Consider the following 27,762-nt stretch of genomic DNA (forward strand, 5'->3'; position numbering starts at 1 on the left):
CCCCAATTCTCCCCCCATCCCAAATCCACTCCCCATCCACACTCCAGGACCACATTCGCAGTCCGTCCCCCATCTCCAATTAACTCGTCCATTCCGAATCCACTCTCCCATCCCCAATCCACTTACCCATCCCCAATCCACTTTCCCATCCCCAATCCAGTCCCCCGTCCCCAATCCGCTGTCACATCCCCAGTCCAGTCCCCCATCCCCAATCCGCTCTCCCATCCTCAATCCACTCCCCCATCCCCAATCCACTCGCCCATCCCCAATCCACTCTCCCATCCCAATCCACTCTCCCATCCCCAATTCACTTTCCCATCTCCAGTCAACTTTCCCATTCCCAATCCACTCCACCATCCCCAATACACTCTCCCATTCCCAATCCATTCACCCATTCCCAAACATCCCCAATTCTCCCCCCATCCCAAATCCACTCCCCATCCACACTCCAGGACCCCATTCCCAGTCCATCCCCCATCTCCAATTAACTCGTCCATTCCGAATCCACTCTCCCATCCCCAATCCAGTTTCCCATCCCCAATCCAGTTTCCCATCCCCAATCCACTTACCCATCCCCAATCCACTTTCCCATCCCCAATCCAGTCCCCAATCCGCTGTCCCATCCCTAGTCCAGTCCCCCATCCCCAATCCGCTCTCCCATCCTCAATCCACTCCCCCATCCCCAATCCACTCGCCCATCCCCAATCCACTCTCCCATCCCAATCCACTCTCCCATCCCCAATTCACTTTCCCATCTCCAGTCAACTTTCCCATCTCCAATACACTCCCCCATTCCCAATCCACTCTCCCATTTCTAATCCAAGCCCACATACCCAATCCACTCTCCCATCGCCTATCCACTCGCCCATCCCCATCCCCAATCCACTCTCCCATCCCCAATCCACTCTCCCATCCCCAATCCACCCTCCCATCTCCAATCCACTTTCCCATCCCCAATCCCAATCAACTCTCCCATCCCCAATCCACTCTCCCATCCACCATACACTCTCCCATTCCCGATCCAGCCTCCCATCTGGATCCTGTCCCCTACCCCAGCCCATTCCTCCAACCAGAATCCACACCCCATTCACAATCAACTCCCGCATTCCCCATCCACTCCATCCCGAATCCACTCCCCCAGCCCCAATCCACTCCCCAGCCCCAATCCACTACCCAGCCCCAATCCACTACCCAGCCCCAATCCACTACCCTGCCCCAATCCACTCCCCAGCCCCAATCCACTCCACAGCCCCAATCCACTCCCATCCGCAATCCACTCCATCCCCAATCCACTCCCTCATTCCCAATCCTCTCCCCAGCCCCAATACACTCCCCCATCCCCTATCCACTCCATCCCCAATCCACTCCCCATCCCCAATCCACTCTCCCATCCCCAATCCACTCCATCCCGAATCCACTCTCCCATCCCCAATCCGCTATCCCATCCCCAATTCTCTCCATCCCCAATTCTCTCTCCCATTCCCAATCCATTTCCCCATTCCCAATCCACTCCACCATCCCCAATCCACTTTCCCATTCCCAATCCATTCCCCCATTCACAATCAACCCATTTCCCAATTCTCTCCCCATCCCAAATCCATTCCCCATCCACAATCCAGGTCCACATTTCCAGTCCGTTCCCCATCTCCAATTAACTCGTACATTCCGAATCAACTCTCTCATCCCCAATCCTGTTTCCCATCTCCAATCCACTTCCCATCTCCAATCCAGTTTCCCATCCCCAATCCAGTCACCCGCCCCCAATCCGCTCTCCCATCCCCAATCCACTCCCGCATCCCCAATCCAGTCCCCGTCCCCAATCAGCTTCCCCATCCCCAATCCACTCTCCCAAGCCCAATCCTCTCTCCCATCCCCAATCCACTCCCCCATCCCCAATCCACTCTCCCATCACCAATCCACTCTCCCATCCCCAATCTACTCTCCCATCCCCAATCCCCTGCCCTGCCCCAATACACTCCCCCATCCCCAATCAACTCCATCCCCAATCCACTCCATCCCCAATTCACTCCATCCCCAATCCACTCACTCCCCAATCCACTCCTCAGCCCCAATCCACTCCCATCCCCAATCCACTCCATCCCCAATACACTCCCCCATTCCCAATCCTCTCCTCAGCCCCAATACACTCCCCCATTCCCAATCGACTCTATCCCCAATCCTCTCCCCAGCTCCATTCCACTCCCATCCACAACATACTCCATCCTCAATCCACTCTCCCATCCCCAATCCACTTTCCCATCACCAATCCACTCCAACCCCAATCCACTCTCCCGTCCCCAATCAAATCTCCCATCACCAATCCACTCCAACCCCAATCCACTCACCCTTCCCCAATCCACTCTCCCATCCCCACTTCTGTCCATCCCCAATCTCCTCTCCCATTCCCAATCCATTTCCCCATTCCCAATTCACTCCATCATCTCCAATACACTCTCCCATTCCCAATCCATTCCCCCATTCCCAATCATCCCCAATTCTCCCCCCATCCCAAATCCAGTCCCCATCCACACTCCAGGACCCCATTCCCAGTCCGTCCCCCATCTCCAATTAACTCGTCCATTCCGAATCCACTCTCCCATCCCCAATTCAGTTTCCCATCCCCAATCCAGTTTCCCATCCCCAATCCACTTACCCATCCCCAATCCACTTTCCCATCCCCAATCCACTCTCCCATCACCGATTCACTCTCCCATCCCCAATCCCAATCAACTCTCCCACCCCCAATCCACTCTCCCATCACCAATCCACTCCTCCATTCCCAATCCACACCCCATCCCCAATCCACTCTCCCATTCCCAATCCACTCTCCCATCTCCAATCCACTTTACCATACCCAATTCCAATCAACTCTCCCATCCCAATACTACACTCCCATTCCCAATCCACTCTCCCATCCCCAATCCACTTTCCCATCCCCAATCCACTCTCCCATCACCAAATCACGCCTCCATTTCCAATCCACTCTCCCATCCCCGATCCACTCTCCCATCCCCAATCCACTCTCCCATCCCCAATCCACACTCCAATCCCATATACACTCTCCCATCCGCAATCCACTCTCCCATCCCCAATCAACACTCCCATCCCCAATCTGCTCTCACATACCCATTCCACTCTCCCATCCAAAATCCACTCTCCCATTCCCAATCCACTCCATCCCCAATCCACTCTCCCATCCCCAATCCACTCCCCATCCCCAATCCGCTCCACCCACAATCCACTCTCCCACCCCCAATCCTCTCTCCCATCCCCAATCCTCTCTCCCATCCGCAATCCACTCCCAATTTCCCAATCCACTCACCCATCCACAATCCACTCTCCCATCCCCAATCCACTCGCCCAATCCCAGTTCACTCCATTCCCAATCCAGTCTCCCATCCCCAATAGACTCCAATGACAATCTACTCTTCCATCCCCAATCCACTCTACCATCTCCAATCCACTCTCCCATCCTCAATCCCAATCAATCCTTCCATCCTCAATCCACTCTCCCATCCACAGTCCACTCTCCCATCCCCAATCCACTCTCCCATCACCAATCCACTCCTCCATTCCCAATCCACACCCCATCCCCAATCCACTCTCCCATTCCCAATCCACTCTCCCATCTCCAATCCACTTTACCATACCCAATTCCAATCAACTCTCCCATCCCAATACCACACTCCCATTCCCAATCCACTCTCCCATCCCCAATCCACTTTCCCATCCCCAATCCACTCTCCCATCACCAAATCACGCCTCCATTTCCAATCCACTCTCCCATCCCCGATCCACTCTCCCATCCCCAATCCACTCTCCCATCCCCAATCCACACTCCAATCCCATATACACTCTCCCATCCGCAATCCACTCTCCCATCCCCAATCAACACTCCCATCCCCAATCTGCTCTCACATACCCATTCCACTCTCCCATCCAAAATCCACTCTCCCATTCCCAATCCACTCCATCCCCAATCCACTCTCCCATCCCCAATCCACTCCCCATCACCAATCCGCTCCACCCACAATCCACTCTCCCACCCCCAATCCTCTCTCCGATCCCCAATCCTCTCTCCCATCCGCAATCCACTCCCAATTTCCCAATCCACTCACCCATCCACAATCCACTCTCCCATCCCCAATCCACTCGCCCAATCCCAGTTCACTCCATTCCTAATCCAGTCTCCCATCCCCAATAGACTCCAATGACAATCTACTCTTCCATCCTCAATCCACTCTCCCATCCCCAATCCACTCTCCCATCCTCAATCCACTCTCCCATCCCCAATCGACTCTCCCATCCCCAATCCACACACCATCCCCAATCCACATCCCATCCCCAATCCACACTAGCTTTCCCAATCCACTCACCCTTCCGCAAGCTGCTTTCCCATCTCCAATCCACTCTCCCATCCTCAATCCCAATCAACTCTCCCATCCCAATCCACTCTCACATTCCCAATCCACTCTACCTTCCCCATTCCACTCTCCCATCCACAATCCACTCTCCCATCCCCAATCCGCTCCATCCCCAATCCACTCTCCCATCCCCAATCCATGCTCCCATCCCCAATCCACTCTCCCATCCCCAATCCACTCCCAATTTCCCAATCGACTCACCCATCCACAATCCTCTCTCCCATCCCCAATCCACTCGCCCAATCCCCGTTCACTCCATTCCCAATCCAGTCTCCCATCCCCAATAGACTCCAACGACAATCTACTCCCCCATCCCCAATTCATTCTCCCATCCCCAATCCATTCTCCCATTCCCAATCCACTCTCACATCCCCAATCCACTCTCCCATTCCCAATCCACTCCCCACCCCCAATCCATTCCCAATCCCCAATCCAGTCTCCAATCCCCAATCCTGTCTACCATCACCCATCCACTCTCCCATTTCAATCCACTCTCCCACCCTCAATCCAGTCTCACAATCCCAATCCACTCTCCATTCCCCAATCCACTCTCCCATCCCCAATCCACTTCCCCATCCCCAATCCACTTCTCCATCCCCAATCCACTTCTCCATCCCCAATCCACACCCCATCCCAAATCCACTTCCCATCCACAACCCACTCTCCCATCCCCAATTCAGTCTCACATCCCCAATCCACGACCCCGTCCTCAATCCACTCCCCCATTCCCAATCAATTCTCCCATCCCAATTCGCTCTCACATACCCAATCCACTGTCCCATCCAAAATCCACTCTCCCATTCCCAATCCACTCCATCCCCAATCCACTCCCCATTCACAATCCATGCTCCCATCCCCAATCCACTCTCCCATCCCCAATCCACTCCCAATTTCCCAATCGACTCACCCATCCACAATCCTCTCTCCCATCTCCAATCCACTCGCCCAATCCCCGTTCACTCCATTCCCAATCCAGTCTCCCATCCCCAATAGACTCCAACGACAATCTACTCCCCCATCCCCAATTCATTCTCCCATCCCCAATCCATTCTCCCATTCCCAATCCACTCTCACATCCCCAATCCACTCTCCCATTCCCAATCCACTCCCCACCCCCAATCCATTCCCAATCCCCAATCCAGTCTCCAATCCCCAATCCTGTCTACCATCACCCATCCACTCTCCCATTTCAATCCACTCTCCCACCCTCAATCCAGTCTCACAATCCCAATCCACTCTCCATTCCCCAATCCACTCTCCCATCCCCAATCCACTTCCCCATCCCCAATCCACTTCTCCATCCCCAATCCACTTCTCCATCCCCAAACCACACCCCATCCCAAATCCACTTCCCATCCACAACCCACTCTCCCATCCCCAATTCAGTCTCACATCCCCAATCCACGACCCCGTCCTCAATCCACTCCCCCATTCCCAATCAATTCTCCCATCCCAATTCGCTCTCACATACCCAATCCACTGTCCCATCCAAAATCCACTCTCCCATTCCCAATCCACTCCATCCCCAATCCACTCCCCATTCACAATCCACTCCATCGCCAATCCACTCTCCCATCCCCAATCCATGCTCCCATCCCCAATCCACTTTCCCATCCCCAATCCACTCCCAATGTCCCAATCCACTCACCTATCCACAATCCACTCTCCCATCACCAATCCACTTACCCAATCCCAGTACACTCCATTCCCAATCCACTCTCCCATCCCCAATCGACTCTCTCATCCTCAATCCACTATCGCATTCCCCAATCCACTCTCCCTTCCCCAATCCACTATCCCATCCTCAATCCCAGCACCTTTGGGGCGGCGCGATGTCCGTCTGATTGGCGCTATTTTGGGCGTCAGTCGGCGGATATCGCGCCGTTGTGGGAGAATTTCCCATCCCAATCCACTCTCACATTCCCAGTCCACTCTACCTTCCCCAATCCACTCTCCCATCCCCAATCCACTCTCCCATCCCCAATCTACTCATCCATCCCCAATCCACACCCCTCTCGATCCACATCCCATCCACAATCCACTTTCCCATCCCCAATCCACTCTCCCATCCCAATCCACTCTCACATCCACAATCCAGTCTCCCAACCCCGATCCGCTCTCCCGTCTCAATCCACTCTCCCATCCTCAATCCAGTCTCGCATTCCCAATCCACTCTCCCATCCCCAATCCACTCTCCCATCCCCAATCCACTCCTCCATCCCCAATCCACTCCCCCATCCCCAATCCACTATCCCATTCCCTATCCACTCCAATCCCAATCAATTCTCCCATCCCCAATCCGCTCTCACATACCCAATCCACTGTCCCATCCAAAATCCACTCTGCCATTCCCAATCCACTCCATCTCCAATCCACTCCCCATTCCCAATCCACTCTCTCATCCCCAATCCACTCTCCCATCCCCAATCCATGCTCCCATCCCCAATCCACTTTCCCATCCCCAATCTACTCCCAATATCCCAATCCACTCACCTATCCACAATCTACTCCCCCATCCCCAATCCACTCGCCCATCCCTAATCCACTCTCCCAGTCCAAATCTACTCCCCACCCCCAATCCATTCCCAATCCCCAATCCAGTCTGCGATCCCCAATCCTATCCCATCCCCAATCCACTCTCCTATCACCAATCCACTCTCCCATCCCCAATCCACTCTCCCATCCCCAATCCACTCTACAATCTCCAATCCACTTTCCGATTCCCAATCAACTCTCCCATCCCCAATCCACTCTCCCATCCCCAATCCACTCTCCCATTCCCAATCCACTCTCCCTTCTCCATTCCACTCTCCCATTCCCAATCCACTCTCCCATCACCTATTCACTCTCCCATCCTCAATCCCACTCAACTCTCCCACCCCCAATCCACTCTCCCATCACCAATCCACTCTTCCATTCCCAATCCACTCTCCCATCCCCAATCCACTCTCACATCTCCAATTACTTTCCCATACACAATCCCAATCCACTCTCCCATCCTCAATCAAGTCTCGCATTCCCAATCCACTCTCCCTTCCCCAATCCACTCTCCCATCCCCAATCTACACTCCCATCCCCAATCCACTCTCCCATCCCATATCCACTCTCCCATCCCTAATCCACTCTCCCATCCCTAATCCACTCTCTTATCCGCAATCCACTCTCCCATCCCCAATCCTCTCCAATCCCAATCTACCCTCCCATCCAAAATCCACTCCCAATCCCCAATCCGCTCCATCTATAATCCACTCTCCCGTCCACAATCACTGCTCCCATCCCCAATCCACTCTCCCATCCCCAATCAACTCCTAATTTCCCAATCCACTCACCCATCCACAATCCACTCTCCCATCACCAATAGGCTCCAAACGATAATCTACTCTTCCATCCCCAATCCACTCTACCATCTCCAATCCACTCTCCCATCCTCAATCCCAATCAACCCTTCCATCCTCAATCCACTCTCCCATCCTCAATCCACTCTCCCATCCCCAATTGAATCTCCCATCCCCAATCCACACACCATCCCCAATCCACATCCCATTCCCAATCCACACTAGCTTTCCCAATCCACTCACCTTTCCGCAAGCTGCTTTCCCATCTCCAATCCACTCTCCCATCCTCAATCCCAATCAACTCTCCCATCCCAATCCACTCTCACATTCCCAATCCACTCTACCTTCCCCATTCCACTCTCCCATCCACAATCCACTCTCCCATCCCCAATCCGCTCCATCCCCAATCCACTCCCCCATCCCCAATTCATTCTCCCATCCCCAATCCATTCTCCCATTCCCAATCCACTCCCACATCCCCAATCCACTCTCCCATTCCCAATCCACTCCACACCCCCAAACCATTCCCAATCCCCAATCCAGTCTCCAATCCCCAATCCTGTCTACCATCACCCATCCACTCTCCCATTTCAATCCACTCTCCCACCCTCAATCCAGTCTCACAATCCCAATCCACTCTCCATTCCCCAATCCACTCTCCCATCCCCAATCCACTCTCCCATCCCCAATCCACTTTCCCATCCCCAATCCACTTCTCCATCCCCAATCCACTTCTCCATCCCCAATCCACACCCCATCCCCAATCCACTTCCCATCCACAACCCTCTCTCCCATCCCCAATTCAGTCTCACATCCCCAATCCACGACCCCGTCCTCAATCCACTCCTCCATTCCCAATCAATTCCCCCATCCCCAATTCGTTCTCACATACCCAATCCACTGTCCCATCCAAAATCCACTCTCCCATTCCCAATCCACTCCATCCCCAATCCACTCCCCATTCACAATCCACTCCATCGCCAATCCACTCTCCCATCCCCAATCCATGCTCCCATCCCCAATCCACTTTCCCATCCCCAATCCACTCCCAATGTCCCAATCCACTCACCTATCCACAATCCACTCTCCCATCACCAATCCACTTACCCAATCCCAGTACACTCCATTCCCAATCCACTCTCCCATCCCCAATCGACTACAACGACAATCTACTCGCCCATCCCCAATCCACTCTCCCATCCCTAATCCACTCTCCCTGTCCCAATCCACTCCCCACCCCCAATCCATTCCCAATCCGCAATCCAGTCTGCGATCCCCAATCCTGTCTCCCATCCCCAATCCACTCTCCCATATCCAATCCACTCTCCCATCCTCAATCCACTATCGCATTCCCCAATCTACTCTCCCTTCCCCAATCCACTCTCCCATCTCCAATCCACTCTCCCATCCTCAATCCCAGCACCTTTGGGGCGGCGCGATGTCCGTCTGATTGGCGCCGTTTTGGGCGCCAGTCGGCGGATATCGCGCCATTGGGGGAGAATTTCCCATCCCAATCCACTCTCACATTCCCAATCCACTCTACCTTCCCCAATCCACTCTCCCATCCCCAATCCACTCTCCCATCCCCCATCCACACACCAGCCCAATCCACTTCCCATCCCCAATCCACTCTCGCATTCCCAACCCGCTCTCCAATCTCCAATCCACTTTCCCATCCACAATCCACTCTCCCATCCCCAATCTACTCATCCATCCCCAATCCACACCCCTCTCGATCCAGATCCCATCCACAATCTACTCTCCCATCCCCAATCCACACTCCCATCCCCAATCCACTGTCACATCCACAATCCGGTCTCCCAACCCTAATCCACTCTCCCGTCTCAATCCACTCTCCCATCCTCAATCCAGTCTCGCATTCCCAATCCACTCTCCCATCCCCAATCCACTCTCCCATCCCCAATCCACTCCTCCATCCCCAATCCGCTCTCACATACCCAATCCACTGTCCCATCCAAAATCCACTCTCCCATTCCCAATCCACTCCATCCCCAATCCACTCCCCATTCCCAATCCACTCTCTCATCCCCAATCCACTCTCCCATCCCCAATCCATGCTCCCATCCCCAATCCACTTTCCCATCCCCAATCTACTCCCAATATCCCAATCCACTCACCTATCCACAATCCACTCTGCCATCACCAATCCACTCTCCCAATCCCAGTACACTCAATTCCCAATCCACTCTCCCATCCCCAATCGACTCCAACGACAATCTACTCCCCCATCCCCAATCCATTCTCCCATCCCTAATCCACTCTCCCAGTCCAAATCCACTCCCCACCCCCAATCCATTCCCAATCCCCAATCCAGTCTGCGATCCCCAATCCTATCCCATCCCCAATCCACTCTCCTATCACCAATCCACTCTCCCATCCCCAATCCACTCTCCCATCTCCAATCCACTATCGCATTCCCAATCCACTCTCCCATCCTCAATCCACTATCGCATTCCCAATCCACTCTCCCTTCCCCAATCCACTCTCCCTTCCCCAATCCACTCTCCCATCCCCAATCCACTCTCCCATCCCCAATCCACACCCAATCCCAATCCACTTCCCATCCCCAATCCACTCTCGCATTCCCAATCCACTCTCCAATCTCCAATCCACTCTCCCATCCCCAATCTACACCTCCATCCCCAATCCACAACCCTCTCGATCCACTTCCCATCCCCAGTCCACTCTCACATCCCCAATCCAGTCTCCCAACCCCAATCCACTCACCCGTCTCAATCCACTCTCCCATCCTCAATCAAGTCTCGCATTCCCAATCCACTCTCATTTCCCCAATCCATTCTCCCATGCCCGATCCACTCCTCCATCCCCAATCCACTCCCTCATTCCCAATTCAGTCTCCCATCCCCAATCCACTCTCCCATTCCCAATCCACTCCAATCCGAATCAATTCTCTCATCCCCAATCCGCTCTCACATACCCAATCCACTGTCCCTTCCAAAATCCACTCTCCCATTCCCAATCCACTCCATCACCAATCCACTCCCCATTCCCAATCCACACCATCGCCAATCCACTCACCCATCCCCAATCCATGCTCCCATCCCCAATCCAATTTCCCATCCCCAATCCACTCACCCATCCACAATCCACTCTCCCATCACCAATCCACTCTCCCAATCCCAGTGTCCTCCATTCCCAATCCACACTCCCATCACCAATCGACTCCAACTACAATCTACTCCCCCATCCCCAATCCACTCTCCTATCCCTAATCCACTCTCCCTGTCCCAATCCACTCCCCAGCCGGAATCCATTCCCAATCCCCAATCCAGTCTCCGATCCCCAATCCTGTCTCTCATCCCCAATCCACTCTCCCATCACCAATCCACTCTCCCATCCCCAATCCACTCTCCCGTCACAAATACACTCTCCCATGTCCAATCCATTCTCCCAGACTCAATCCACTCTCGCATTCACAATCCACTCTCCCTTCCCCAATCCACTCTCCCATCCCCAATCCACTCTCCCATCCCCAATCCACTCCTCCAGCCCCAATCCACACCCCATCCCAATCCACTTCCCATCCCCAATACACTCTCGCATTCCCAATCCACTCTCCCTTCCCCAATCCACTCTCCCATCTCCAATCCACTCTCCCATCCTCAATCCCAATCAACTCTCCCACCCCAATCCTCTCTCGCCTTCCCAATCCACTCTCCCTTCCCCATTCCACTCTCCCATCCCCAATCCACTCCTCCATCATCAATCCACTCTCCTATTCCCAATCCATTCTCCCATTCCCAATTCAGTCTCACAGCCCCAATCCACTACCCCAACCCCAATCCATTCCCCCATTCCCAGTTCAGACTCCAATCCTCAATTCACTCTCCCATTCCCAAATAACTCCCTCATCCCCAATCGATCCCCATCCCCAATCCATTTCCCCATCACTAATCCACTCCACCTTTCCAATCTAGTCCCCCAGCCACAATCCAATGCCCAATTCCCAATCTACCCCCCTTATCCAAACAAGTCCCCGATCACCAATCCACACCCCCTTCCTCAATCCACTCTTCCATCCCCAATCCACTTCGCCATTCCCAATCCATTGTCCCATCCATAATCCACCCTCCCATTCCCAAACCATTCTCCCAGCCCCAATCCATTCCCAATTCCCAATCCAGTCTCCGATCCCCAATCCTGTCTCTCATCCCCAATCCACTCTCCCATCTCCAATCGACTCTCCCATCCCCAATCCACTCTCCCATCCCCAATCCACTCTCCCATCCCCAATACACTCTCCCATCCCCAATACACTCTCCCATCCCCAATCCACTCTCCCATCACCAATCGACTCTCCCATCCCCAATCCACTCTCCCATCCCCAATCCACTCTCCCATCCCCAATACACTCTCCCATCCCCAATACACTCTCCCATCCCCAATCCACTCTCCCATCCCCAATACACTCTCCCATCCCCACTCCACTCCTCCAACCCCAATCCACACCCCATCCCAATCCACTTCCCATCCCCAATCCACTCTCGCATTCCCAAACCACTCTCCCATCCCCAATCCACTCTCCCATCCCCAATCCACACCCCTCTCGATCCACTTCCCATCCACAATCCACTTTCCCATCCCCAATGCACTCTCACATCCCCAATCCTGTCTCTCATCCCCAATCCACTCTCCCATCGCCAATCGACTCTCCCATCCCCAATCCACTCTCCCATCCCCAATCCACTCTCCCATCCCCAATACACTCTCCCATCCCCAATCCACTCTCCCATCCCCAATACACTCTCCCATCCCCACTCCACTCCTCCAACCCCAATCCACACCCCATCCCAATCCACTTCCCATCCCCAATCCACTCTCGCATTCCCAAACCACTCTCCCATCCCCAATCCACTCTCCCATCCCCAATCCACACCCCTCTCGATCCACTTCCCATCCACAATCCACTTTCCCATCCCCAATGCACTCTCACATCCCCAATGCAGTCTCGCATTCCCAATCCACTCTCCCTTCCCCAATCCACTCTCCAATCCCCAATCCACTCCTCCATCCACAATCTACTCTCCCATCCGCAATCCACTCCTCCATCCCCAATCCACTCTCGTATTCCCAATCCACTCTCCCTTCCCCAATCCAATCTCCCATCCCCCATCCACTCTCCCACCCCCCATCCACTCTCCCATCCCCAATCCACTCTCCCATCCCCAATCCACTCCTCCATCCCCAATCCACACCCCATCCCAATCCACTTCCCATCTCCAATCCACTCTCGCATTCCCAATCCACTCTCCCTTCCCCAATCCACTCTCCCATCTCCAATCCACTCTCCCATTCTCAATCCCAATCAACTCTCCAACCCCAATCCTCTCTCGCATTCCCAATCCACTCTCCCTTCCCCATTCCACTCTCCCATCCCCAATCCACTCCTCCATCATCAATCCACTCTCCTATTCCCAATCCATTCCCATTCCCAATTCAGTCTCACAACCCCAATCCACTACCCCGTCCCCAATCCATTCCCCCATTCCCAATTCAGTCTCCAATCCTCACTTCACTCTCCCATTCCCAAATAACTTCCTCATCCCCAATCGATCCCCATCCCCAATCCATTTCCCCATCACTAATCCACTCCACCTTTCCAATCTAGTCCCCCAGCCACAATCCAATGCCCAATTCCCAATCTACCCCCCTTATCCAAACAAGTCCCCTATCCCCAATCCACACCCCCTTCCTCAATCCACTCTTCCATCCACAATCCACTTCGACATTCCCAATCCATTCTCCCATCCATAATCCACTCTCCCATTCCCAAACCATTCTCCCATCCCCAATCCACTCCCCCATCCCCAATCCACTCCCCCTTTCCCAACCCATTCCCACTTCCCCAATCCACTCCACATCCCCAATCCACTGCCCCATTCCCAATCCACTCCCCATCCCGAATCCACACCCACATTCCCAGTCCACTCCCCCATTCACATTCTCGGCCCCATGACCAGCCCAATCCCCAATTGTAAATCCAATCCCCAACCCCAATCTACTCCTCCATTCCCAATCCACTCCCTATCACCAATCCACTCTCCGTCTCCAATCCATTTCCCCATTCCAAATCCACTCCCAATTCCCAATCCACTCCCGGATCCCCTGTCCACTCCACATCCCCAATCCAGTCCCCTAGTCCATTCCCAATCCTGCCCCCATCCACCATCCAATCTAACGTCCCCAATCCATTTTTCCATCCCAAATCCATTTCCCCAATCTCAACCCAAATTCCCATCCCATATCCAGTCCCCCATCCCCATCCCTATCTGCCATCCACAATCCACACTCCCGACCACAATCCACTCTCCGTTGCCAATCCTTTTCCCCGTTCCCAATCCACTCCCCACTCCCAATCCCCTCCCCCATCCCCAATCTATTTCCCCCTTGCCAACCCACTTCCCATTTCCAATCCTGCCCCCTTCCCCAATCCTGTCCCCCACACACAATCCATTTTCCCATACCCAATCCATTTTCTTATTCCCAATCAACGCTCCCACCCCAATCGATCCCCTGCCCATTCAATCATCCCCAATCCACACCCCCAAACCCGATCCACTATTCCATCCCTAACCACGCCCCTCCACCCCCAATCCATTTCCTCATTCCAATCTCACTTCCAATCCACAAGGCTGTCCAATCCCCAATCTTGTTGCCTACCCTCAACCCATTTTCCCATTCCCTATCCATTTCCCCATCCCCAAACCAGCCCCCATCCCCAGCCCACTCCTCCGCAATCCTTTCTCCCATCCACCATCCACTCTCCCATTCCCGATCCAGACTCCCATCTGGATCCAGTCCACCACCCCAGCCCATTCCTCCAATCACAATCCACTCCCCATCCACAATCAACTCCCGCATCCCCAATCCACTCCATCCCGAATCCACTGCCCCATCCCCAATCCACTCCCCATCCACAATTCACTCCCCCATCCCGAATCCACTCCATCCGCAATCCACTCCATCCCCAATCCACTCCCCCATTCCCAATCCCCTGCCCTGCCCCAATACACTCCCCCATCCCCAATCAACTCCATCCCCAATCCACTCCATCCCCAATTCACTCCATCCCCAATCCACTCAATCCCCAATCCACTCCTCAGCCCCAATCCACTCCCATCCCCAATCCACTCCACCCCCAATACACTCCCCTATTCCCAATCCTCTCCTCAGCCCCAATACACTCCCCCATTCCCAATCGACTCTATCCCCAATCCTCTCCCCAGCTCCATTCCACTCCCATCCACAATATACTCCATCCTCAATCCACTCTCCCATCCCCAATCCACTTTCCCATCACCAATCCACTCCAACCCCAATCCACTCTCCCGTCCCCAATCAAATCTCCCATCACCAATCCACTCCAACCCCAATCCACTCACCCTTCCCCAATCCACTCTCCCATCCCCACTTCTGTCCATCCCCAATCTCCTCTCCCATTCCCAATCCTTTTCCCCATTCGCAATCCACTCCACCATCCGCAATACACTCTCCCATTCCCAATCCATTCCCCCATTCCCAATCATCCCCAATTCTCCCCCCATCCCAAATCCACTCCCCATCCACACTCCAGGACCCCATTCCCAGTCCGTCCCCCATCTCCAATTAACTCGTCCATTCCGAATCCACTCTCCCATCCCCAATCCAGATTCCCATCCCCAATCCACTTTCCCATCCCCAATCCACTTTCCCATCCCCAATCCGCTGTCCCATCCCCAGTCCAGTCCCCCAACCCAATCCGCTCTCCCATCCTCAATCCACTCCCCCATCCCCAATCCACTCGCCCATCCCCAATCAACTCTCCCATCCCAATCCACTCTCCCATTTCTAATCCAAGCCCACATACCCAATCCACTCTCCCATCGACTATCCACTCTCCCATCCCCATCCCCAATCCACTCTCCCATCCCCAATCAACTCTCCCATCCCCAATCCACTCTCCCATCCCCAATCCACTCTCCCATCCCCAATCCACTCCTCCATCATCAATCCACTCTCCTATTCCCAATCCATTCCCATTCCCAATTCAGTCTCACAACCCCAATCCACTACCCCGTCCCCAATCCATTCCCCCATTCCCAATTCAGTCTCCAATCCTCACTTCACTCTCCCATTCCCAAATAACTTCCTCATCCCCAATCGATCCCCATCCCCAATCCATTTCCCCATCACTAATCCACTCCACCTTTCCAATCTAGTCCCCCAGCCACAATCCAATGCCCAATTCCCAATCTACCCCCCTTATCCAAACAAGTCCCCTATCCCCAATCCACACCCCCTTCCTCAATCCACTCTTCCATCCACAATCCACTTCGACATTCCCAATCCATTCTCCCATCCATAATCCACTCTCCCATTCCCAAACCATTCTCCCATCCCCAATCCACTCCCCCATCCCCAATCCACTCCCCCTTTCCCAACCCATTCCCACTTCCCCAATCCACTCCACATCCCCAATCCACTGCCCCATTCCCAATCCACTCCCCATCCCGAATCCACACCCACATTCCCAGTCCACTCCCCCATTCACATTCTCGGCCCCATGACCAGCCCAATCCCCAATTGTAAATCCAATCCCCAACCCCAATCTACTCCTCCATTCCCAATCCACTCCCTATCACCAATCCACTCTCCGTCTCCAATCCATTTCCCCATTCCAAATCCACTCCCAATTCCCAATCCACTCCCGGATCCCCTGTCCACTCCACATCCCCAATCCAGTCCCCTAGTCCATTCCCAATCCTGCCCCCATCCACCATCCAATCTAACGTCCCCAATCCATTTTTCCATCCCAAATCCATTTCCCCAATCTCAACCCAAATTCCCATCCCATATCCAGTCCCCCATCCCCATCCCTATCTGCCATCCACAATCCACACTCCCGACCACAATCCACTCTCCGTTGCCAATCCTTTTCCCCGTTCCCAATCCACTCCCCACTCCCAATCCCCTCCCCCATCCCCAATCTATTTCCCCCTTGCCAACCCACTTCCCATTTCCAATCCTGCCCCCTTCCCCAATCCTGTCCCCCACACACAATCCATTTTCCCATACCCAATCCATTTTCTTATTCCCAATCAACGCTCCCACCCCAATCGATCCCCTGCCCATTCAATCATCCCCAATCCACACCCCCAAACCCGATCCACTATTCCATCCCTAACCACGCCCCTCCACCCCCAATCCATTTCCTCATTCCAATCTCACTTCCAATCCACAAGGCTGTCCAATCCCCAATCTTGTTGCCTACCCTCAACCCATTTTCCCATTCCCTATCCATTTCCCCATCCCCAAACCAGCCCCCATCCCCAGCCCACTCCTCCGCAATCCTTTCTCCCATCCACCATCCACTCTCCCATTCCCGATCCAGACTCCCATCTGGATCCAGTCCACTACCCCAGCCCATTCCTCCAATCACAATCCACTCCCCATCCACAATCAACTCCCGCATCCCCAATCCACTCCATCCCGAATCCACTGCCCCATCCCCAATCCACTCCCCCATCCACAATTCACTCCCCCATCCCCAATCCACTCCATCCGCAATCCACTCCATCCCCAATCCACTCCCCCATTCCCAATCCCCTGCCCTGCCCCAATACACTCCCCCATCCCCAATCAACTCCATCCCCAATCCACTCCATCCCCAATTCACTCCATCCCCAATCCACTCAATCCCCAATCCACTCCTCAGCCCCAATCCACTCCCATCCCCAATCCACTCCACCCCCAATACACTCCGCTATTCCCAATCCTCTCCTCAGCCCCAATACACTCCCCCATTCCCAATCGACTCTATCCCCAATCCTCTCCCCAGCTCCATTCCACTCCCATCCACAATATACTCCATCCTCAATCCACTCTCCCATCCCCAATCCACTTTCCCATCACCAATCCACTCCAACCCCAATCCACTCTCCCGTCCCCAATCAAATCTCCCATCACCAATCCACTCCAACCCCAATCCACTCACCCTTCCCCAATCCACTCTCCCATCCCCACTTCTGTCCATCCCCAATCTCCTCTCCCATTCCCAATCCTTTTCCCCATTCGCAATCCACTCCACCATCCGCAATACACTCTCCCATTCCCAATCCATTCCCCCATTCCCAATCATCCCCAATTCTCCCCCCATCCCAAATCCACTCCCCATCCACACTCCAGGACCCCATTCCCAGTCCGTCCCCCATCTCCAATTAACTCGTCCATTCCGAATCCACTCTCCCATCCCCAATCCAGATTCCCATCCCCAATCCACTTTCCCATCCCCAATCCACTTTCCCATCCCCAATCCGCTGTCCCATCCCCAGTCCAGTCCCCCAACCCAATCCGCTCTCCCATCCTCAATCCACTCCCCCATCCCCAATCCACTCGCCCATCCCCAATCCACTCTCCCATCCCAATCCACTCTCCCATTTCTAATCCAAGCCCACATACCCAATCCACTCTCCCATCGACTATCCACTCTCCCATCCCCATCCCCAATCCACTCTCCCATCCCCAATCAACTCTCCCATCCCCAATCCACTCTCCCATCCCCAATCCACTCTCCCATCCCCAATCAACTCTCCCATCCCCAATTCACTTTCCCATCTCCAATCAACTTTCCCATCTCCAATTAACTCTCCCATTCCCAATCCACTCTCCCATTTCTAATCCAAGCCCACATACCCAATCCACTCTCCCATCGACTATCCACTCTCCCATCCCCATCCCCAATCCACTCTCCAATCCCCAATCAACTCTCCCATCCCCAATCCACTCTCCCATCCCCAATCCACTCTCCCATCCCCAATCAACTCTCCCATCCCCAATCCACTCTCCCATCTCCAATCCACGTTCCCATCCCCAATCCCAATCAACTCTCCCATCCCCAATCCACTCTCCCATTCCCAATCCACTCTCCCATTCGCAATCCACTCTCCCATCCGCAATCCACTCTCCCATCCGCAATCCACTCTCCCATTCCCAATCCACTGCAATCCCAATCAACTCCCCCAACCCAATCCGCTCTCACATACCCAATCCACTCTCCCATCCAAAATCCACTCTACCATTCCCAATCCACTCCATCCCCAATCCACTCTCCCATTCCCAATCTACTCTCCCATCCCCAATCCACTCCCCATCCCCAATCCGCTCCATCCCCAATCCACTCTCACGTCCCCAATCACTGCTCCCATCCCCAATCCACTCTCCCATCCGCAATCCACTCTCCCATCCGCAATCCACTCTCCCATTCCCAATCCACTGCAATCCCAATCAACTCCCCCAACCCAATCCGCTCTCACATACCCATTCCACTCTCCCGTCCAAAATCCACTCTTCCATTCCCAATCCACTCCATCCCCAATCTACTCTCCCATTCCCAATCTACTCTCCCATCCCCAATCCACTCCCCATCCCCAATCCGCTCCATCCCCAATCCACTCTCCCGTCCCCAATCACTGCTCCCATCCCCAATCCACTCTCCCATCCCCAATCCACTCCCAATTTCCCAATCCACTCACCCATCCACAATCCACTCTCCCATCACCAATCCACTCTTCAAATCCCAGTACACTCCATTCCCAATCCACTCTCCCATCCCCAATAGACTCCAAATGACAATCTACTCTCCCATCCCCAATCCACTCTCCCATCCACCATACACTCTCCCATTCCCGATCCAGCCTCCCATCTGGATCCTGTCCCCTACCCCAGCCCATTCCTCCAACCAGAATCCACACCCCATTCACAATCAACTCCCGCATTCCCCATCCACTCCATCCCGAATCCACTCCCCCAGCCCCAATCCACTCCCCAGCCCCAATCCACTCCCCAGCCCCAATCCACTACCCAGCCCCAATCCACTACCCAGCCCCAATCCACTCCACAGCCCCAATCCACTCCACAGCCCCAATCCACTCCCCAGCCCCAATCCACTCCCATCCGCAATCCACTCCATCCCCAATCCACTCCCTCATTCCCAATCCTCTCCCCAGCCCCAATACACTCCCCCATCCCCTATTCACTCCATCCCCAATCCACTCCCCATCCCCAATCCACTCTCCCATCCCCAATCCACTCCCCATCCCCAATCCGCTCCATCCCCAATCCACTCACCCGTCCCCAATCACTGCTCCCATCCCCAATCCACTCTCCCATCCGCAATCCACTCTCCCATCCGCAATCCACTCTCCCATTCCCAATCCACTGCAATCCCAATCAACTCCCCCAACCCAATCCGCTCTCACATACCCAAATCCACTCTCCCATCCAAAATCCACTCTTCCATTCCCAATCCACTCCATCCCCAATCTACTCTCCCATTCCCAATCTACTCTCCCATCCCCAATCCACTCCCCATCCCCAATCCGCTCCATCCCCAATCCACTCTCCCGTCCCCAATCACTGCTCCCATCCCCAATCCACACTCCCATCCCCAATCCACTCCCAATTTCCCAATCCACTCACCCATCCACAATCCACTCTCCCATCACCAATCCACTCTCCAAATCCCAGTACACTCCATTCCCAATCCACTCTCCCATCCCCAATAGACTCCAAATGACAATCTACTCTCCCATCCCCAATCCGCTCTCCCATCCACCATACACTCTCCCATTCCCGATCCAGCCTCCCATCTGGATCCTGTCCCCTACCCCAGCCCATTTCTCCAACCAGAATCCACACCCCATTCACAATCAACTCCCGCATTCCCCATCCACTCCATCCCGAATCCACTCCCCCAGCCCCAATCCACTCCCCAGCCCCAATCCACTCCCCAGCCCCAATCCACTACCCAGCCCCAATCCACTACCCAGCCCAATCCACTCCCCAGCCCCAATCCACTCCACAGCCCCAATCCACTCCCCAGCCCCAATCCACTCCCATCCGCAATCCACTCCATCCCCAATCCACTCCCTCATTCCCAATCCTCTCCCCAGCCCCAATACACTCCCCCATCCCCTATTCACTCCATCCCCAATCCACTCCCCATCCCCAATCCACTCTCCCATCCCCAATCCACTCCATCCCGAATCCACTCTCCCGTCCCCAATCCGCTATCCCATCCCCAATTCTCTCCATCCCCAATTCTCTCTCCCATTCCCAATCCATTTCCCCATTCCCAATCCACTCCACCATCCCCAATCCACTTTCCCATTCCCAATCCATTCCCCCATTCACAATCAACCCATTTCCCAATTCTCTCCCCATCCCAAATCCATTCCCCATCCACAATCCAGGTCCACGTTTCCAGTCCGTTCCCCATCTCCAATTAACTCGTACATTCCGAATCCACTCTCTCATCCCCAATCCTGTTTCCCATCTCCAATCCACTTCCCATCTCCAATCCAGTTTCCCATCCCCAATCCAGTCACCCGCCCCCAATCCGCTCTCCCATCCCCAATCAACTCCCGCACCCCCAATCCAGTCCCCGTCCCCAATCAGCTCCCCCATCCCCAATCCACTCTCCCAAGCCCAATCCTCTCTCCCATCCACAATTCACTCACCCGTCCCCAATCCACTCCATCCCCAATTCACTCCATCCCCAATCCACTCCCCCATTCCCAATCCCCTGCCCTGCCCCAATACACTCCCCCATCCCCAATCAACTCCAACCCCAATCCACTCCATCCCCAATTCACTCCATCCCCAATCCACTCACTCCCCAATCCACTCCTCAGCCCCAATCCACTCCCATCCCCAATCCACTCCATCCCCAATACACTCCCCCATTCCCAATCCTCTCCTCAGCCCCAATGCACTCCCCCATTCCCAATCGACTCTATCCCCAATCCTCTCCCCAGCTCCATTCCACTCCCATCCACAACATACTCCATCCTCAATCCACTCTCCCATCCCCAATCCACTTTCCCATCACCAATCCACTCCAACCCCAATCCACTCTCCCGTCCCCAATCAAATCTCCCATCACCAATCCACTCCAACCCCAATCCACTCACCCTTCCCCAATCCACTCTCCCATCCCCACTTCTGTCCATCCCCAATCTCCTCTCCCATTCCCAATCCATTTCCCCATTCCCAATTCACTCCACCATCCCCAATACACTCTCCCATTCCCAATCCATTCCCCCATTCCCAATCATCCCCAATTCTCCCCCCATCCCAAATCCACTCCCCATCCACACTCCAGGACCCCATTCCCAGTCCGTCCCCCATCTCCAATTAACTCGTCCATTCCGAATCCACTCTCCCATCCCCAATTCAGTTTCCCATCCCCAATCCAGTTTCCCATCCCCAATCCACTTACCCATCCCCAATCCACTTTCCCATCCCCAATCCAGTCCCCCGTCCCCAATCCGCTGTCACATCCCCAGTCCAGTCCCCCATCCCCAATCCGCTCTCCCATCCTCAATCCACTCCCCCATCCCCAATCCACTCGCCCATCCCCAATCCACTCTCCCATCCCAATCCACTCTCCCATCCCCAAATCACTTTCCCATCTCCAGTCAACGTTCCCATTCCCAATCCACTCCACCATCCCCAATACACTCTCCCATTCCCAATCCATTCACCCATTCCCAAACATCCCCAATTCTCCCCCCATCCCAAATCCACTCCCCATCCACACTCCAGGACCCCATTCCCAGTCCATCCCCCATCTCCAATTAACTCGTCCATTCCGAATCCACTCTCCCATCCCCAATCCAGTTTCCCATCCCCAATCCAGTTTCCCATCCCCAATCCACTTACCCATCCCCAATCCACTTTCCCATCCCCAATCCAGTCCCCAATCCGCTGTCCCATCCCTAGTCCAATCCCCCATCCCCAATCCGCTCTCCCATCCTCAATCCACTCCCCCATCCCCAATCCACTCGCCCATCCCCAATCCACTCTCCCATCCCAATCCACTCTCCCATCCCCAATTCACTTTCCCATCTCCAGTCAACTTTCCCATCTCCAATACACTCCCCCATTCCCAATCCACTCTCCCATTTCTAATCCAAGCCCACATACCCAATCCACTCTCCCATCGCCTATCCACTCTCCCATCCCCATCCCCAATCCACTCTCCCATCCCCAATCCACTCTCCCATCCCCAATCCACCCTCCCATCTCCAATCCACTTTCCCATCCCCAATCCCAATCAACTCTCCCATCCCCAATCCACTCTCCCATCCACCATACACTCTCCCATTCCCGATCCAGCCTCCCATCTGGATCCTGTCCCCTACCCCAGCCCATTCCTCCAACCAGAATCCACACCCCATTCACAATCAACTCCCGCATTCCCCATCCACTCCATCCCGAATCCACTCCCCCAGCCCCAATCCACTCCCCAGCCCCAATCCACTACCCAGCCCCAATCCACTACCCAGCCCCAATCCACTACCCAGCCCCAATCCACTCCCCAGCCCCAATCCACTCCACAGCCCCAATCCACTCCCATCCGCAATCCACTCCATCCCCAATCCACTCCCTCATTCCCAATCCTCTCCCCAGCCCCAATACACTCCCCCATCCCCTATCCACTCCAACCCCAATCCACTCCCCATCCCCAATCCACTCTCCCATCCCCAATCCACTCCATCCCGAATCCACTCTCCCATCCCCAATCCGCTATCCCATCCCCAATTCTCTCCATCCCCAATTCTCTCTCCCATTCCCAATCCATTTCCCCATTCCCAATCCACTCCACCATCCCCAATCCACTTTCCCATTCCCAATCCATTCCCCCATTCACAATCAACCCATTTCCCAATTCTCTCCCCATCCCAAATCCATTCCCCATCCACAATCCAGGTCCACATTTCCAGTCCGTTCCCCATCTCCAATTAACTCGTACATTCCGAATCAACTCTCTCATCCCCAATCCTGTTTCCCATCTCCAATCCACTTCCCATCTCCAATCCAGTTTCCCATCCCCAATCCAGTCACCCGCCCCCAATCCGCTCTCCCATCCCCAATCCACTCCCGCATCCCCAATCCAGTCCCCGTCCCCAATCAGCTTCCCCATCCCCAATCCACTCTCCCAAGCCCAATCCTCTCTCCCATCCCCAATCCACTCCCCCATCCCCAATCCACTCTCCCATCACCAATCCACTCTCCCATCCCCAATCTACTCTCCCATCCCCAATCCCCTGCCCTGCCCCAATACACTCCCCCATCCCCAATCAACTCCATCCCCAATCCACTCCATCCCCAATTCACTCCATCCCCAATCCACTCACTCCCCAATCCACTCCTCAGCCCCAATCCACTCCCATCCCCAATCCACTCCATCCCCAATACACTCCCCCATTCCCAATCCTCTCCCCAGCTCCATTCCACTCCCATCCACAACATACTCCATCCTCAATCCACTCTCCCATCCCCAATCCACTTTCCCATCACCAATCCACTCCAACCCCAATCCACTCTCCCGTCCCCAATCAAATCTCCCATCACCAATCCACTCCAACCCCAATCAACTCACCCTTCCCCAATCCACTCTCCCATCCCCACTTCTGTCCATCCCCAATCTCCTCTCCCATTCCCAATCCATTTCCCCATTCCCAATTCACTCCACCATCCCCAATACACTCTCCCATTCCCAATCCATTCCCCCATTCCCAATCATCCCCAATTCTCCCCCCATCCCAAATCCAGTCCCCATCCACACTCCAGGACCCCATTCCCAGTCCGTCCCCCATCTCCAATTAACTCGTCCATTCCGAATCCACTCTCCCATCCCCAATTCAGTTTCCCATCCCCAATCCAGTTTCCCATCCCCAATCCACTTACCCATCCCCAATCCACTTTCCCATCCCCAATCCAGTCCCCCGTCCCCAATCCGCTGTCACATCCCCAGTCCAGTCCCCCATCCCCAATCCGCTCTCCCATCCTCAATCCACTCCCCCATCCCCAATCCACTCGCCCATCCCCAATCCACTCTCCCATCCCAATCCACTCTCCCATCCCCAATTCACTTTCCCATCTCCAGTCAACTTTCCCATTCCCAATCCACTCCACCATCCCCAATACACTCTCCCATTCCCAATCCATTCACCCATTCCCAAACATCCCCAATTCTCCCCCCATCCCAAATCCACTCCCCATCCACACTCCAGGACCCCATTCCCAGTCCATCCCCCATCTCCAATTAACTCGTCCATTCCGAATCCACTCTCCCATCCCCAATCCACTTACCCATCCCCAATCCACATTCCCATCCTCAATCCAGTCCCCAATCCGCTGTCCCATCCCCAGTCCAGTCCCCCATCCCCAATCCGCTCTCTCATCCTCAATCCACTCCCCCATCCCCAATCCACTCGCCCATCCCCAATCCACTCTCCCATCCCAATCCACTCTCCCATCCCCAATTCACTTTCCCATCTCCAGTCAACTTTCCCATCTCCAATACACTCCCCCATTCCCAATCCACTCTCCCATTTCTAATCCAAGCCCACATACCCAATCCACTCTCCCATCGCCTATCCACTCTCCCATCCCCATCCCCAATCCACTCTCCCATCCCCAATCCACTCTCCCATCCCCAATCCACTTTCCCATCCCCAATCCCAATCAACTCTCCCATCCCCAATCCACTCTCCCATCCACCATACACTCTCCCATTCCCGATCCAGCCTCCCATCTGGATCCTGTCCCCTACCCCAGCCCATTCCTCCAACCAGAATCCACACCCCATTCACAATCAACTCCCGCATTCCCCATCCACTCCATCCCGAATCCACTCCCCCAGCCCCAATCCACTCCCCAGCCCCAATCCACTACCCAGCCCCAATCCACTACCCAGCCCCAATCCCCTACCCAGCCCCAATCCACTCCCCAGCCCCAATCCACTCCACAGCCCCAATCCACTCCCATCCGCAATCCACTCCATCCCCAATCCACTCCCTCATTCCCAATCCTCTCCCCAGCCCCAATACACTCCCCCATCCCCTAACCACTCCATCCCCAATCCACTCCCCATCCCCAATCCACTCTCCCATCCCCAATCCACTCCATCCCGAATCCACTCTCCCATCCCCAATCCGCTATCCCATCCCCAATTCTCTCCATCCCCAATTCTCTCTCCCATTCCCAATCCATTTCCCCATTCCCAATCCACTCCACCATCCCCAATCCACTTTCCCATTCCCAATCCATTCCCCCATTCACAATCAACCCATTTCCCAATTCTCTCCCCATCCCAAATCCATTCCCCATCCACAATCCAGGTCCACATTTCCAGTCCGTTCCCCATCTCCAATTAACTCGTACATTCCGAATCCACTCTCTCATCCCCAATCCTGTTTCCCATCTCCAATTCACTTCCATTCTCCAATCCAGTTTCACATCCCCAATCCAGTCCCCCGCCCCAATCCGCTTTCCCATCCCCAATCCACTCCCGCATCCCCAATCCAGTCCCCGTCCCCAATCAGCTCCCCCATCCCCAATCCACTCTCCCAACCCCAATCCACTCTCCCATCCCCAATCCACTCTCCCATCACCAATCCACTTTCCTATACACAATGCACTCCACCATCCACAATCCACTCTCCCATTTCTAATCCAATCCCACATACCCAATCCACTCTCCAATCACCTATCCACTCTCCCATCCCAATTCCCAATCAACTCTCCCATCCCCAATCCACTCTCCCATCCCAAATTCACTCTCCCATCTCCAAACCACTTTCCCATCCCCAATCCCAATTTGCTCTCCCATCCCCAATCCACTCTCCCATTCCCAATCCACTCTCCCATCCCCAATCCACTCTCCCATCCCCAATCCACTCTCCCATTCCCAATCCACTCTAATCCCAATCAATTCTCCCATCCCCAATCCGCTCTCACATACCCAATCCACTATCCCATCCAAAATCCGCTCTCCCATCCCCAATCCACTCCCCCATTCACAATCCTCTCCCCAGCCCCAATACACTCCCCCATACCCAATCCACCCCATCCCCAATCCACTCCCCAGCTCCATTCCACTCCCATCCACAATCTACTCCATTCTCAATCCAATCTCCCATCCCCAATCAACTCTCCCATCACCAATCCACTCCAACCCCAATCCACTCACCCGTCCCCAATCCACTCTCCCATCCCCAATTATGTCCATCGCCAATCTACTCTCCCATTCCCAATCCATTTCCCCATTCCCAATCCACTCCACCATCCCCAATCCACTCTCCCATTGCCAATCCATTGCCCCATTCCCAATCATCCCATCCCCAATTCTCCCCCCATCCCAAATCCACTCCCCATCCACAATCCAGTACCCCATTCCCAGTCCGTCCCCCATCTCCAATTAACTCGTCCATTCTGAATCCACTCTCCCATCCCCAATCCAGTTTCCCATCCCCAATCCACTTTCCCATCCCCACTCCAGTCCCCCGTCCCCAATCCGCTCTCCCATCGCCAATCCACTCCCCCATCCCCAATCCACTCTCCCATCCCCAATCCAGTTTCCCATCCCCAATCCACTTTCCCATCCCCAATCCAGTCCCCCGTCCCCAATCCGCTCTCCCATCCTCAATCCACTCTCCCATCCCCAATCCACTCTCCCATCCCCAATCCACTCTCCCATCCCAATCAACTCTCCCATCTCCAATACACTCCCCCATTCACAATCCACTCTCCCATTTCTAATCCAAGCCCACATGCCCAATCCACTCTCCCATCACCTATCCACTCTCCCATCCCCATTCCCAATCAACTCTCCCATCCCCAATCCACTCTCCCATCCCCAATCCACCCTCCCATCTCCAATCCACATTCCCATCCCTAATCCCAATCAACTCTCCCATCCCCAATCCACTCTCCCATTCCCAATCCACTCTCCCATCACCAATCCACTCTCCCATCACCAATCCACTCGCCCATCCCCAATCCACTCTCCCATCCCCAATCCACTTCCCATCCCCAATCCACTCTCCCATCACCAATCCACTCGCCCATCCCCAATCCACTCTCCCATCCCCAATCCACTTCCCATCCCCAATCCGCTCCATCCCCAATCCACT

General features: G+C 54.5%; 1 long non-coding RNA gene across 1 annotated transcript in view; it reads left to right on the forward strand.

Moving 5' to 3' along the window:
- Nucleotides 1-27,762, forward strand: part of LOC140422738 (uncharacterized) — a 279,296-nt gene that overhangs the window by 133,137 nt on the left and 118,397 nt on the right. The gene's annotated exons all lie outside the window — the stretch shown is intronic.

This window comes from Scyliorhinus torazame, chromosome 5 (genome assembly GCF_047496885.1).
Source record: "Scyliorhinus torazame isolate Kashiwa2021f chromosome 5, sScyTor2.1, whole genome shotgun sequence".
In the NCBI taxonomy this organism is placed as follows: Eukaryota; Metazoa; Chordata; class Chondrichthyes; order Carcharhiniformes; family Scyliorhinidae; genus Scyliorhinus; species Scyliorhinus torazame.